The 13160-nt window shown below is 37.0% G+C and overlaps 1 pseudogene; it reads left to right on the top strand.

The window, feature by feature from the left end:
• Positions 1–3807: 3807 nt before the first annotated feature.
• LOC122240803 lies at positions 3808–9000 on the top strand (annotated as a pseudogene).
• The last annotated feature ends 4160 nt before the right edge of the window (positions 9001–13160 follow it).

Here is a 13160-nt window from a genome sequence, read left to right as displayed (position 1 = left end):
TATACATTTTAAGACTCTGAGAAAATAATTTCTTTCAAATGATTTGAAAAGAATCTCTTAAGTTTTATTTTTAGCTTTAAGTTATTTTTTGTTTTGTTTTTAATGAAAAAGAAGACAGAGATCAGTTCACTCTTTGACAGAGCTCTGTACATTAAACAAATATCAATTATAGAGAAAGTCTAGAAAGGAAAATTTTTTTAAAAAAAAGGAATCCTTAAAAATAAGATAAACATCTATGGAACCAGTAATGAAATATCAGATGTGAAAAACAGAAAGCACGGTTGAAACTTCAGGTCTACTGGGCTTTGCCTCCAGCAGTAGGTACAATAGACGGGGGAAGCAGAGATTAAAAATGCCTCATGGAGGTGCACACTGAATCCAGGCTTACGGTTTAGATCTGGGCCTGTGAATTGGAAACAAAGAAAAGCTACAACTTTTCCAAGGAAATGACTTATATAAAGAGGCATACCTAAGCATATGGAGGAAAAAACAGAAAAATCTTCCCATTAAGGGTAGGTACCAAGTCACTTCCTAGGCTGTGATTCAATCTGAGTTCTCCCCACTATCCCCAGAAGATGTAATGCTAAACTGACAATATAAGGTCTGGTTATATACACAGGATTACAAAGACCAAATTGAGACACCCAAAACTAGACAATACGAGCACAGAGAGAGAATGAAGGGGAGACAGATGTAATCACAGATCAGCCTGCAAAACAAAATTCTAAAACAAATGAGGAAAAGAATAATAAAAGCGATAGATTAAAAAAATCAAAATTCAAGAGATTGTCACTTCAGACACAGTACAAAATATCTAAGATGACCTTAAAATCTTTGTGTTGCAGATTCTCAAAGGCATAGGAAGAAAGGTAACCATGAAACACATAGGAGGGCAATATGAAAAACAATTAGTCCCAAATATCAGGTATTAAAAGTATAATCACTGAAATTAAAAATTTAACAGATTTTTATAGGTTGAAAAGGAATAGAATGAAAGGATTAGAGTATTTTCTTGTCTTAAATAATGCACACCAAATACAGAAAAGCAAGTAAGATAAAGAGTGAAAATACACACACACAAAAAAGAAGTTCAGAAATGGATGTCAAATTACAGATTTAGTGAGAGGATCTAATTTATCTCTAATAGGAGTGCATGAGAAAAACACTGAGGAAGTATTGGAGAAACAATACCCAAAGCGGTAAAGCTAAGAACATTCTAGTACAATTGGAAAACATGAATCTTTAGTTAGAAGGAACATGTGGAAGGACAAACAGGATAAACAAGAATCACTATATCAATGCATCACAGTGATATAATGGTAGTAGTACAGTAATAAATAATATTAACGATAAATAGTGCATGAATAAGTAATGAAAAAGAATTTCACATTTAGAAATATATGGGAGAGAGACTCCCCTTCTCCCTATGAGGACCAATAAATTAAAATGTTCAATATGTTCATTTTTAAATAAAGTATTAAATAAGACATTCAGAACTCCCAATAATAAACATCAAATATTAAAGGGTTTTTATCCCCTTCCTTTCTTCTCCTTTTATTGTTTTGTTTTTCTCCTGGAGCTCAGTTTGAAAGAATGGTCAATTATACTTTTAAATTAAAAAGCACATTGCCATCATGTATCTCTACCTGTCCTCTTCTTATATTTTTGCCTTTCTTTCATGATCACTATTGTTATTCCCCTCATCCCATAGTTAATATGCTCAGTCTTTGCCCTTAAATATAACTTTATACAAGCCCACAGCTGGAAAGGAATTTTGCCACAGATGAGTCATACCTTGAGTCTCATTCATATCTGATTTTGATATTTAGATGAGACTTTCAGCTTTGACTTTAGAATTGATGCTGGAAAGAGTTAAGACTTTTGGAGCTGCTGCAATGGCATACCTATATTTTGTATATGAGAACGACACGAATGCTATATACACAGGAGTGGAAGGGTATTTTGTCCCTCCAGAATTCATTTGTTGAAGCCCTAAGACCCAATGTGATGGCAACTGGAGACAGACTTGGGGAGGTAAACAGATTTCAATGAGAAGACGAAGGTGTGACCCTCGTGATGGGGTTATTGCCCTTATAAAAGAAGAGGTGCCAGAAGGCATGTTTCCTCTCTACCATGTGAGAATACAGTGAAAACAAGCCTCTGCAAGCCAGGAAGAGAACCCTTCCCAGAAAACTGAATCTTGATCTTGGACTTACCAACCTCCAAAAACATGAGAAATAAATCTCTGTTGTTTAAGGCACCCAGTCTACAGTATTTTGTTTTGAGAGCCAGAGCTGATTAATACAAATATTTTTCCCAAGTTTCTTTCTATTTCTTTAATAACTTTTGTTTTTGATTTTTCTTTTCCTGCCCTGTACTTGAAAGATCCAATGTCTTTTGATGGTTTTAAATGCATTTATTCTTCAATTTTTTTTTTGGGGGGGGGTCTGGTCATTACCTTACTCTTCACTGTTTTCTCTTCCTTCCTTCCTTCCTCCTCCTCCTCCTTTTTTTTTTTTCAATTTTTTTTAACGATTATTTATTTTTTAAAAAAAATTTTTTTTTTCAACGTTTTTAATTTATTTTTGGGACAGAGAGAGACAGAGCATGAACGGGGGAGGGGCAGAGAGAGAGGGAGACACAGAATCCGAAACAGGCTCCAGGCTCTGAGCTGTCAGCACAGAGCCCGACGGGAGGCTCGAACTCATGGACCACGAGATCATGACCTGAGCTGAAGTCGGCCGATTAACCGACTGAGCCACCCAGGCGCCCCTCCTCCTTCTTCTTAATTCAGCAATTATCTCTATCTTCCTGAAAGACATGATAGATATTTTAATATATTCTATCTCCCTGGAATCTCCAATACCTTCCATGGCTTTCTCCCCCAGAAAGTTCTTTTTTTCACTAGATTAAAAAACAAATGCCAGTCTAATAAAGAAAAGCTTTAATTTTTTAAAAGAAAATATAGGAGAACATATTTATGATCTTAGGATAAGGAAAAATAGTCTTAAGTGAGATCCTCGCCAAAAAAAAAAAAAAAAAAAAAATGTGAGTAATGTTAACTTTTGCATTGTGCCAAATAGGTAATGAACAGGTTCAAGTACCGATTGAATTTACTGGTTTATTTTTCCCATTATTTTGAAATTTAGATTACTATTTCTGAAAGAATCAAGTGAAATTCTACTCCAAGAGAAATCACATCTTACTTTGGCAAATTTCTGACCATTTGGCCTTTAAGATCTGCAGACTAATAAGCAAGTTTTTTGAACTCCATCTAAAGTTTACTCATACTCTGTGAAGCTCAGACTCCGGGCAGCAATTACACCTAAGCCAGGAAGGCAAATAAAGCTTGATACTTCCAACCTCCTTCCCTTCTTCAGGCATACACAGGTTTTCGCAGCACGCAACTTACAGTGTGTTAAAAAGTCGCACTGGGAGCTTCCAAGTTGGTAAACGTGTAGAGGAGATTGGGGAAGAGCCGTGTGCCTGGAGAGAGCATGGAAGCTCCCCTCCGGTTCTCTCATCCCTTGTGTTCTGTGTGTCTTTCTCTGGTTATTCATTCCCAGTCTGCTCAAAAGCTCACCTTTCTGCACAAACCCCTTTTTTCTGGAATAGGTGCGGCCTCCTCGAGGGTGTACAGAGACCAGGGGAGCACTATGGTCCAGAGGCCAGTCCCAAAGCGGGAACTGCGATTTCCAGCGGCCCCTGCAGAGGGCGCCAGTCGGACCTGTGGCGCAGGCTTGGGCGGTGCTGTTCCCGCCAATTCTCGCGGTAATCCTGAGGCACAGAGTTCGGCGCTCTGCGGAGATGGAGACGTTTGACTGGTTGAGCTGACCCAGCTGCTTCAACTTTGTTACCTGAGGCTCTTTCCCTCCGCCCAGTACTATCGCTGGCTCCGCTATAACGAAGTGATAAAAAACTACTTTCACACCGTGAGTTTTCTTTCACACTAAAAGATGACATTTACGTTCGCTACCAGCCCTTCAACAGCCAAAGTGATCTGGAAAAGGAGATGCAGGAAGTGCACGGCATATTCCCACAGACCCAATCGGCATAATACAGTGAAGCTGGGAGTTTTCCAGGCTCAGGAAGGAGAATTTGTAGTTCACGTTGATATCACAGGCTATGAAAATGCGAGAAGTTCTGGTTCTGTAGACATACGTTCTAAGTCCCGGATCCTCATGATAATGGCCATATGCACCATCGACTGAGCACTGAAGGAGGACTTTGGATTTAAGCATTGTCTCTGGGTATGTTCTGGAAGGAGAAATGTTCATTGTTAAGTCTGTGATAAAGGTTAGAAAATGATCCTACTCAGTGCACTCTGGGATACTTGACAGTGTGAGTCTTGTAAAGGGCGGTGAAGACATTAAAAACAAAGTTCACCTAAGTGAAAGTGAATACCTTTGGTCAGAAAATCTATAAACAATTTAAAAATACTTGGAAAAATATGCCTTCGTTGATCAATATAGTCTTGAAAATAAAGAAAGCTGGGATGAGACTTTAGCACTTGCTCCTGAAACAATGCAGATCTTCCAAAAGCATCACAGTTCATTCAGCACTGGGAGCATTTCAAGAAGGTAGCCAGTGGATGTCAAAATAATATAAAATGTGACACATGTGGACCAGGCCTGAGTGCTAACGTCTCCTCCCAGCTTTCTTTATTTTCAAGACTATATTGATCAACGAAGGCATATTTTTCCAAGTATCAAGATTCCTGGAAGAAGCAATAATAGGAAGAATAAGTGGATTGCAGATAAATTTGTAAAATTCAATACATACAATAATTCTAAGATTTCTCATATGAATACTCAGCTCTACCAATTGCCATTTATAGAGGTAAGTGAGCAGTAATATGCCTGAGACTGTAATCTCACCCCATGGATGCAGCCTCCTTATTTTTGGAGGGAATGTTTTAGGTGTATTGAGGGCTTTGTCCTTGAGTGTTTGACATTTAAATGAATTACACCTGGCTTGTGTATTCAATTCCTAATTTTGCTTACTAATATTTTTATTCATCAGGCTACACCCTACTTTTAGAAATCATTTTAATTTGTATCTTTTACAAAAAGTTGTATCTTTTACAACTCTTGCAAATGTAGCTCCTAACTTCTTCCCTCAGAAACAATTGAATTAGTCCCCTGTAAAGAAGCAGCTTAGAAAAAACAGCTAACTGCACCAACATAAAGCCACTGTAAATGTCAAAATACTTGGACTTTCTATATATCTAGATACTTTAATTTTAAAGCTTTTGTTCCACGTTTGACTTTGTGCAATAGATTTTGAAGTATCAGATTTCTTTTGCCTGGTTTTACAACCAATCTAGACAAAACAGTTGTTCTGGTTCGCATTCTATCTTCCGAGAAACATTGAGAAGCAAGCTATTGGGCTAGTGCTTTCCATGACTTATGAAAATTTTCCTTCCTTTGCACTTCCTTTAACATTGTTTTCTCTATAGCTACACAGTCTTTTTTTTTTTCCTTTTATCTTTTGGTTTACATAAAGCAGACTAATGCAGGCAATACATCAAAATGACTTGCATTTCTTTCTCTTTTCTAATTTTTTAAGAAATATCAGACTATTGTGCAAACAAACAAAACATATCACTCTTGATTGTGGTCTGTATATGAGGATCATGAAAATGGCACAGTAAAAAACAATCTAAATCAGAGTAGATAGGTAGAAAGCCAATCAGCATGCCTTATGAGAAGCATTAAGTGAGATTTTAGCTCCACCTAGTGTCCTGTGATAGGATCACATCTTGGAAATGAAAATTAATCCACCACAGGCAAGACTCAGTTAGGCAGCTAGCGTATGGCTGGGCACATACTCAAAGCAGCTACAGTCAAAGGCATGTTACTTTGTATTTCTTAGTTACTGTACTGAAAAACAGCCATGCAAGAGAAACATTCTTAGGTCTAAGGAATTGTCCAGGGGCACCTGGGTGGCTCAGTCTGTTTAAAGTGTGAGCCTCTTGATTTCAGCTCAGGTCATGACCTCACCGTTAGTGAGACTGAGCCCAGCATCTGGCTCTGCCTTGACAGCCTGCTTGGGATTCTTTCTCTCCTTCCCTCCCTGCCCCTTCCCTGCTCACACTCTCTGTCTCTCTCAAAATAAATAAATAAACTAAAAAAAAAAAAGAATTTTCCAAATATTTACAGGGCCAATCAGTACCAGTGCTCTTTCATATATCAGCTTTAAAAATAGGAATGTTTGCGATGATAGAAAACCTGATTTAATGAAAATAGCGAGTGGGTGATGGAAGTCAGGATGGTAGTAACACTTGGAAATAACTAAGTTCGCAACACATCTAAGGATAATTTTACATATGCACAAATAAGGTCATACTGTGCTTTATTTTGTTTCCTCTTAGTGCAAGTTGATTTCAATACAACCATTCTGGAATTGGATTGAGATAGTAGACAAAAAAACAAAGACAAAGGCTATGAATAATTCAGTAAATGTATTTGATTACATAACCATGGCTATATTTGCAGGAGGGGGAAGCTAAAATTCACCAAATAAAGAATAGTCTTTATTATATACCTATGGAACATTTACAAAACTTAATCATGCACTTGGATAAGAAGAATATCTTAAATCAAAAAAGTAAAGTGGTTATAGATCACATTCTCATAATAAAACTAGAAAAAAGATTTTAAAATGTATTATAATTATTTAGGAATTAAGAGGCACACCCAACTCTTAAAGGGAACAAAAAAATAAAATTACAAACTAAGAAACAGTAAAAAGGAAAATACTTCGTAACAATGTCTAGGGGATCTAGAAAAAGCAGGATTGAGAAAAAATTTTACCCTCAAAATACTCCACTGTTCATGAAGAAAGATAATAAGTAAAGGAATTAGTATTTATCTTAAGCTATTAGGAATGGCAATTCGTATGGAATAGGCAATTGCCTATTATGAATGGCAATCTCAAATGAGGAAAGAAAATTAGTAAAGATGTAAAAGACCAATTTGCTTAAAAACGTTTTATTAAAAAACAGTAATAGGGGCACCTGAGTGGCTCAGTCAGTAAAGCATCCTATTCTTGATTTTGGCTCATCATGGTCTCAGGGTTCAGTTCATGAGTTCTTTGTGAGTCACTGAGTCCCCAGCTTGGGATTCTCTCTCTCTCCCTCCCTCTCTGCCCCTCCCCTGCTCACACATGTTCTGTCTCTCTCTTTCTCTCTCAAAATAAATAAATAAACTTAAAAAAAGAGAAACAATAATATAAAACCAAAACATGCCTATTTGTGTCTGGTTGAAGGGACCAAACACAGTATTATCTCAGCAAAGTTTCCAAAGTCTGACTGCCCCATGAACCCAAATCAGAGGCAATTTAGCATTTTTAATCAACACCTTTTTCAAAATGTATTGATACTCCATCTAATTTTTAATTGCCATAAGAGTTTCTTACCATCCAAGTTGGGCCCATTTTAATTTTCATATATTCCTGCACAGAGGTTAGGAGTAATTGTCCCATTTTTTCTCTACAGGGCCCGAAAGTAAATACCTTAGGGTTTGTGAGCTGGATTGTGTTTAGTGTCTGTCCTAGCTACTCAAACTGCCATTGTTGCTCAAAGGCAGCCATAAACAAGATGTAAATGAATCAGTGTGGCTGCATTCCAATACAAATTTGTTTATAAGGGGAAAAACAGGGATTTAGAGATGAACTTGGCCTATGGGCTGTGTTTGCTGACCCTGGGTTACAGTTAAATACGGATTTCAATAAGTGAATAGGCACCATGGATCTATATGTGAATATATAAACAAGTTCACTTCAAAACAAAGAACATATTCATTTTAGAATGATAATAAAAATAATAAAATAATAATTATGACAACTACTATTATAATTATCATTTTGGTGGATCCTTTCTACAGGTTAGGAACTTTAAGTAGTGTTTTACATGCAATATCTCACTTAATATCCACATCACCCTGTGAAATAGAAACTGATATAATTTCCCTTTCCAGATGGAGAAACTGAGGTTTATACACTTAAGATATTTGCCCAATGCTCTAACTTAAAGGTGGCAGTTTGGGATTTAAAGTCATGTCTGCCGAGTCCAAGTTCTAAGCAGCTCTACAGAAATACTTCAAATACTTGGAATCACGATGTCATATACCCAACACATGAAGGTATTTTTCTGGGGTTCAGGAAGCTATTGCTGAATGTCTGTATTTCTGTATTTCTCCCTTCCTACCTTGCTCCAGCATTCAGTTCTCCCTAAAGGTAGAAGTGAGCATTCCAATGCTGTTCCCTGAGTCACATACTCATGAGGTTCAGACCAAAGCATTATAATTTAGGCAGCTGTACACACCCTCTCTTGTCCTGTTGCAGTGAGCTGTGTCCAGACACAGCACATGCTTGCCCTTATAAATTCCATGGAGTAAGCTGAAGAAGCAAGGATTGTTTTAGGCCCAACTTGTCCACCTGCAATGTAATGAATAGATCAGAGACTTGAGGGTCTTGAATCCTAGGCTCAAAATAAAGGTAGAAATACCCTGCTACATTCTTCAATCCAGCTTTACTAGTAAAAATTCTGAGCCTATTTTAATACTTACTGGGTCCTTGACTGACTTCAATTGGTTCAGTTCCCGAAGATGGGAAAAGTGAATAAGTAGGCTCACTCAAACCTCCTCACTATAGGGACCATAGAAATTATAATACATTCCTGAGGCTACCTGAGAGTCCACGTTGTTTCTGGAATTTATTATGTGCCTAGCGTATACCCAAAGGCAGAGTAACTATAAAATATGTTGAATTCTCTCCATTTGACAACCCTTTAAGAAAATTTCTTAAACAATTGCCTATAAGGAAATTAATAGAAGACCAGCTGGAACTGAACTTATTAAGTCGGGGAAATTTCAGAAGACTGTTGAATGTACTACAAGGGCCAATGGTAGACACCACTTAAATGAACTGTTTGATATGATGGAGTTCAACTACAACATGATGATTAAGTCAATAACAAGGAAATTTAAGGAAGAATAGTTACCAATTCTTGTGTTTTTATGAAGTTGAAATGTTTATCCTTATGTAAGAAGAATGTAATTTGGGCACAAAGATACATTCTTTAACTGAAAAATACTGTGCCAGACCAATAAATTACTGAGGAATAAGCTCATTTTTTCACATTTTAAATAGCTCCTTTTAGATTCTAGATTCCAGGGGCACCTGGGTGGCTCAGTTGGTTAGGCATCCGACTTCGGCTCAGGTCATGATCTCATGGTTTTTGGGTTTGAGCCCTGCATCGGGCTCTGTGCTGACAGCTCAGAGCCTGGAGCCTGCTTCGAATTCTGTGTCTCCTTCTCTCTGCCCCTCCCCCACTTGTGCTCTGTCTCTCTCTGTCTCTCAAAAATAAATGTAAAAAAAAAAAAATCTAGATTCTAGATTCTAGAGGTCTCGCCTAAGCCTCCGGCTTGGGACATTCATCAGAACTTTGCTTTCGTGCAATCAGGCAGAAATACACATTCTCTTGGCATCACCTAGTGAGATCACAGCCTGTCAGTTTGCACTCTGCAGCTACTAGGAAAGCAAAACTTTGGGATGTGAGAATTTTCCCTGGGTAATTGTAACAGAGGTGATAGAAATGTCTGGCACATAAAAGGTTTTTTTCTTAAATTTGAGGATTAAAACTTGCTAATCACACAACATTTAACATGCACAGCCAGAAGACAGTTGGAATTATTCCTGGTCTATCTACATAGTTTCAGTAATAACATATAAAGAATAAAGGGTTTTTTTAGGGGAAAAAACAACTGTCTGTTGTATTTGAATGTAAAATTGTACCAAGACAGGTATCCTTTGCACTGTTATTTAAATATATATTCAATCAACCTTGGAGAAGTTATGACCAGTAGATAGAATTGATTAGATGTACAACAAATGAAAAAAGATAAACATCTATTAATTGGATACAAAAGTGAAATTAAGTTTTATATTATGGGTAAATTAATAGAACACTGTATTCTAGTGGAAAATAAACAATTTGAAATGTGAGTTGTAGTTTAGGGTATGGATAAAAGGGAGTAGTTAACACAAAGGAAAATGTAAACATTGCTTTTAATTTTCTGTAAAAGTTTGGTTTGAACAATGTAATTCCAGAATTTTTTTAGGTAGTGAAATTTGTATATCCCACTGTTGTATGCTTAGATTTATATCATTAACTCTCAGGAGCTATTTTTTTTTCCTCTAATAATCTTACACAACTGCATAAAATATTTGGTACTTCACAAAGTTAGCACATACCTAAATCATCGTCGATAGGTATTTACAGTTACATTGACTAGTCACCCTTCTCCCACTATCAATCTTGTACTCCTCCAGGGGTAATCCAGTTTTGAAAAACTAAGCTATATTGAAGCCACTTAAAGCATCTCTGAAAACAAAACAAAAAACTGGAATTCTTTAGAATATGCCAAGAATTGCTTTTATTCTCTGTTCTCAGCAGTAACTAAATAATTGACTTTTTTAGGTGAATCAATTCTAGTTCTTTGTTCCTTTGACAACCATAAAACAAAAAAAATAAATTTATGGTCATACTAAAGGGGTATTAAATTCCTATTGATATTGTAGCAAATATCACAAACATAGTGGCCTAAAACAACCCAAGTCACTATGACTATCTTATAATATTGGAGACACCTAAAATCAAGGTGAGGACTGCATTCTTTGTGGAGACTCTAGAGAAAAATCTGTTTCCTTGTTTTTTCCAGCATCTCTGACTCTGACATCTCACCTCCTTCTTGTAAGGACCCTTGTGATTACATTGGATCCACTCAGATAAACCAGGGTAATCTCCCCAACACAAGATCTTTAACTTAATCACATCTACAAAGTCCCTTTTGCCAGGTAAGGTAACATATTGACAGGTTCTGTGGAGTGGGACATGGACGTCCTTGGTGGAGGGGGAGGATGTCATTCTGTCTATTGCAGTAGCATTTAGAAACTTGAGTCTAAATTTAATATGGTCTAGGAAAGAGAAAGAATATAATAGAGATGAAAAAAAAGAGAAAGCCTTTTTGGAAACAGTTTAAGTTCCTTCTTTATCACTAAAACTACAACGAAAGCGGTCAATGAAATTTCTATGGGATATTAAATGGGAAATAAGTTCTGTTACGGCAGAAGCTGGCTTTTTTGGAGAGTAATTGTGTAATTATTTTAATCTGTTTCAAGGGATATTTAAACAGTTTATAGATGTAAATTGCCTTCCCTTTCTTATTATCTGCTTTATCTGTCCTTCTATAGATATTTAATGGAAGTCAGAAAAAAAGTAGAAAAAGAACTTCATGTTTAAGAATTTTGTAAAAGGTATCAATCTGACCAGCGTCACAATTATACTCTAGTGCAAGCCCCACCACTTAATGTGTAAATTATTATGTATCTAGATACTAGAGTTTTTTTTTTTTTTCAAAACTGTCCCCTACAATCTATCCTTCAGATTATTCTTTTTTTTTTTTTAATTTTTTTTTTCAACGTTTTTAATTTATTTTTGGGACAGAGAGAGACAGAGCATGAACGGGGGAGGGGCAGAGAGAGAGGGAGACACAGAATCGGAAACAGGCTCCAGGCTCTGAGCCATCAGCCCAGAGCCTGACGCGGGGCTCGAACTCATGGACCGCGAGATCGTGACCTGGCTGAAGTCGGACGCTTAACCGACTGCGCCACCCAGGCGCCCCCCTTCAGATTATTCTTAATTCATGCTGCTTAGCAATCACTGTTTTTTCAACACCTTAAATCATACCACTTGATGGAGTGCTTTGTTAATCAATTCTTTCATTCACTAATTTATTCTACTGATATTTTATTGGCTATTTTCTAGAGTTTGTGCTAGAAACTGTGTGGGGAAGGGCGTGTGTGACAAGCACAAAAAAGAATGCAAAAAATATGAATCATTGCCTTTTCCAGGCTCACCACCACTGCTTTGAATTGCTTTGTTGCTTTAGGGCAACAGTAGCATACTGGTTAGTGATGAAGATCATAGTAGACTCAGGCTTTCTAGGTTCAGACAGGGGCTCAACCATTTCTCATCCTTCTGATCTTGAAAAATTACTAACTCCTTTGTGCCTCACGTTTTTCCTCATTAAAATGAGAATTGTTTTAGCCCTTACCTAAGGGGGTTTTTTGAAGTTGAAGCCAATCTGTGTAAAGTGCTGAACCTAGTGCCCAACGCGTCACGAAGCCTTCAGTAGATGTTAGCCATTATTATTGCCCTTTCCTCACTTATTTCTATAAGGAATATCTCCTAACCAAAGAGCCCCAGGCTTATTCTAATAATGAGTGAAAGGGAAAACTGGAGAAGAAGAGAGGGTGGTAAGATTTGCTTTGATTGGAGCACAGGATTTCTCTTGAAAGAGAAGAGGAGAAACAGAGAAAACAAACAGATTGCCAAGAAGTATAAGAAATACTGAAAGTGAAAAAAATAAGGAAATTATTTTTAATAACATGCCTTAGTAAAATAGTAAGGCTTTAGAAATTTTAAGAGGATATAATAATCGAAACTAAAATTGCTTTCATTTATTGTAAGGTTGCCAGATCATTTTTTTCATTAATTCATTCAACAAATTACTAATGAGCTAAGACTATGTGTCGCATCTTGTGCAAGGTTCTCGTGATAGTTATGAACAAAAAATAAAACTGGTTTATGTCTGCATTTAGCTTTTGTTCAGGGAAAATGACAAACATTGATTGCATAATCAGACACAGAAATGTTACATTGTTAATGTTGGAATTGCTGTAATTGTAAAAGTGGGGGAGTTTGATCCACTCAGGATGGTCAACAAAGCTTTTGTTGGTATCTGAAGTATGATTAAGGGAAGGAGTGTAGCCTATTCTAGGAACAGAAGGAGGAGGTGTGGCTGGGGTGCATTCAGTGAATGCTTGAAGTGAAAAGAAATTGGAGGGGTACAAAGATGTCAGACCATATAGGGCCATGTGAGTCCTTGTGCGCGTGTGTGTGTGTGAGTTTCTATGTGAGTCTTTTTCCCCCCTCCCCTTCTATGTGAGTGTTAATAAAGATTTTGGGTTTTGTCTTTAGAAGAAATGGGCTGATGTAATCAGTTTCATACTGTGAAAGGATTTTTCTTCAGAGACTGCTTAAATAAAAGATATGTGGATGGACATGTGGGAGGCCATTGCTTGCATTCACTCTG

The sequence above is a fragment of the Panthera tigris genome, chromosome C1 (assembly GCF_018350195.1).
Source record: "Panthera tigris isolate Pti1 chromosome C1, P.tigris_Pti1_mat1.1, whole genome shotgun sequence".
Taxonomy (NCBI): Eukaryota; Metazoa; Chordata; class Mammalia; order Carnivora; family Felidae; genus Panthera; species Panthera tigris.
Note: the sequence above shows the minus strand (reverse complement) of the source record. Positions and strands in the feature narration are given on the sequence as shown.